General features: G+C 41.1%; 2 long non-coding RNA genes across 2 annotated transcripts in view; both read left to right on the forward strand.

Moving 5' to 3' along the window:
• The first annotated feature begins 973 nt into the window (after positions 1-973).
• LOC111818502 lies at positions 974-1,988 on the forward strand. The gene is made up of 3 exons (XR_002822479.1): positions 974-1,013; positions 1,215-1,373; positions 1,948-1,988. It is a non-coding gene; the product is annotated as an uncharacterized LOC111818502 (long non-coding RNA).
• A 634-nt stretch (positions 1,989-2,622) lies between these two features.
• LOC111818489 overlaps positions 2,623-3,108 on the forward strand; it is a 3,686-nt gene continuing 3,200 nt past the window's right edge. Inside the window, exon 1 of the long non-coding RNA XR_002822467.1 lies at positions 2,623-2,849. This is a non-coding gene — a long non-coding RNA (uncharacterized LOC111818489). The remainder of the gene's footprint in view (positions 2,850-3,108) is intronic.

A 3,108-nucleotide genomic window follows, 5' to 3' on the forward strand; every position in this document is an offset into this window, starting at 1 on the left:
CTTTTTCCACGTGGTGGTGTGCTGTTACATCAAACTTAAATAAGCTTTTTAAATTCTTCAAATCTCAGGGCAGGTTTTACCTAATATAGTGGATTTTTATTCTGTTAGGATTCTCAAAGACCAGGTGCCCACTTAACGGTGAAGAAGATCTTTGTTGGTGGCATTAAAGAAGATACTGAAGAACATCATCTACGAGATTATTTTGAACAATATGGAAAAATCGAAGTGATTGAAATTATGACTGATCGAGGCAGTGGAAAAAAGAGGGGCTTTGCTTTTGTAACCTTTGATGACCATGACTCTGTGGATAAGATTGTCAGTAAGTAGCTAATCAGTAGCATTTATTAAGGGCTCTAAAATCATCTACTATCGAAATCCTAAGGTCCTTTTTTGCTTTAATTTTTTTCAGTTCAAAAATACCACACTGTGAACGGCCACAACTGTGAAGTGAGGAAAGCCCTGTCCAAGCAGGAGATGGCTAGTGCTTCATCTAGCCAAAGAGGTATATTTACCTAGTTAAAACTTTAGAGGTAAATTTAAGTTACTGTAAACTACTGTTTAACACTGAACTTCACTTTTAAGGTCGAAGTGGTTCTGGAAACTTTGGTGGTGGTCGTGGAGGAGGTTTTGGTGGCAATGACAGTTTCGGTCGCGGAGGAAACTTCAGTGGTCGAGGTAAGGCATACTTAGAAAACAGTTTTGCAGTTTTATCTGTCCTTTTCACTTCTTTTTTTGAGGGAGGATCTAATTTTCAGATTGGCCTTGCGTTTACTTTGTAGCTCAGGCTCATTTCAGTCTTCCAACTGATCCTTCTCAGTCTTCTAAGTGCTGGGATTACAGACATACACGGCCAAGCCCAGCAATTTTTTCAAATAAGGTGGTGTTTGGTATATAATTGACATGCATCAAACCTTACATAAAATTTTGTTTTCTTTCAGGTGGCTTTGGTGGCAGCCGTGGTGGGGGTGGTTATGGTGGCAGTGGAGATGGCTACAATGGATTTGGTAATGATGGTAAGTTTTTAAAGGAATATGTAAGTAAATTTTTTGCCAACCTGTATTTTTAGAATAGGCTAGTAGAAACTAAACCTAGTGCATGACATGCTCAATCAGCCCATAATACGCATGCTGTGAATAGGCTTACAGTCCTTAGACGTGAACATATTTATATTGTTAAATACTTTTGTCTTATTGAGAAGAATTGTATTCTTGTAGGTGGTTATGGAGGAGGCGGCCCTGGTTACTCTGGAGGAAGCAGAGGTTATGGAAGTGGTGGACAGGGTTATGGAAACCAGGGCAGTGGCTATGGCGGGAGTGGCAGCTATGACAGCTATAACAACGGAGGAGGCGGAGGCGGCTTTGGCGGTGGTAGTGGTAGGTATCCAGTGCTCCAAGTACTTGGTGTGATAGCTAGATTAGCCTGTTAGAGTTTGTGCCCTTGTTGGAATTTGAAGCTCTTAAAGCATTGTGTGGTACACTGCATGGTACGTTATAAAAAAGCTTGCTGTGCTACCTCCTCCTGGCTTTAAGCTGGGGCCGCCTCACTCCCAAAAAGTAGATGGATAAGTGGACAGTGATGTCTTGAATTTGAGTTAGGTTAGCATCATGGCAGGATATAGTATCTAAATTTGGGGACTTTAGGTATTTAGTTGATACATATACACAAAATTTGTTTACATTGGCATGGGAGACATGAAGGCCTTGAAGACTGTAGAGTGCTTGTAAGTGCTACCAGGAAAACTCAAATTTGTATCATGGTGAGTTGGGTTGATGTTCTTGATGGATTATTCAATGTGAATGCCTTACGGAGAGAGTTAGACACAGAGTTGAAAGCACCAGTTTGGGAGGAAGGAAGGCAGTTAACGTCCTCTATTCTGAACACTAAACTCAGTTGGGTACCCATCACTCATCTTCTCCAAATAACAGATGAAGGTCTTTCCATTTCTAGGAAGCAATTATGGAGGTGGTGGAAGCTATAATGAATTTGGCAATTACAACAGTCAGTCTTCAAATTTTGGACCCATGAAGGGAGGAAACTTTGGAGGCAGAAGCTCTGGGCCCTATGGAGGTGGAGGCCAATATTTTACCAAACCACGAAATCAAGGTATAGTATATAGTATGGAAAAATTGCAGAAGGCTAAGTAGATCTAGTAGTGGCAAATATATTACCTCTTTCATTAGGCATACTGCCACACCTGTAAAAACCCAGCAGTTGGAAAGCTGAGCCAGAAGCATCACTGACTCAAGGCCAGCCTAGACTATATAGCAAGACCCTGTGTCAAATTCAAAAAGGGCTGGGCCTGGTGGTGCATGCATGTAATCCAGTAGGAGACTATAAAGCAGGAGGATATTTGTAAGTTCCAGACTGGCATGGGCTACAAAGTGAGCTCAAGGCCAGCTTAAACTGCATTGGCAGACCCTGTCTCAAAAAAAGTTTTTATATATTACATACATATATATTAATGTATTTAGTACAGGGTCTCACTACACAGATTGAACTCTAGTGATCCTTCTGTTTTCAGCCTCCCAAGAACTGGGATTTTAAAAATTGGGATTATAGACCAGTGCCATCACTTCCCAATCTGTCATCCCTCTTGGTGCACCTTTGGGGATTGAACCCTGGTCCCTGTGTCTGCTTAAGTAGGAGCTTTAATCAGCTGAGCTATCTGGGATGGCCCTGGCAAGGGTGGTTTTGAATAGCCAGAGTCATGAATTTGGCATTGTCTTACATACAAAGTTATTTATATTCAGTGCTTCCAAGGCCTAAGAGAGATTTTCTTTCAGGTGGCTATGGTGGCTCCAGCAGCAGCAGTAGCTATGGCAGTGGCAGAAGGTTTTAAACACTTCCAGGTAAGCAAGCACCTTTTTTGTGCTGGCTTTAATTTTCATAATTGCTGATAAACCCAGTAACCCTAATGTAGCTAAGCAGTGCAACATAGTTAACATTATAATTGCAGTAAAATTGTGGATATTAATGTTCAGATCAGCAAAATTTGTGGGAAACAACTTGCTGTTGGATTATAGCCTTGAGTCTTAATATGTTTAGATTAACAACTTTATTCCATATTGTTCAACAGGAAACAAAGCTTAGCAGGAGAGGAGAGCCAGA

This window comes from Octodon degus, unplaced genomic scaffold (assembly GCF_000260255.1).
Source record: "Octodon degus isolate 3935 unplaced genomic scaffold, OctDeg1.0 scaffold00093, whole genome shotgun sequence".
In the NCBI taxonomy this organism is placed as follows: Eukaryota; Metazoa; Chordata; class Mammalia; order Rodentia; family Octodontidae; genus Octodon; species Octodon degus.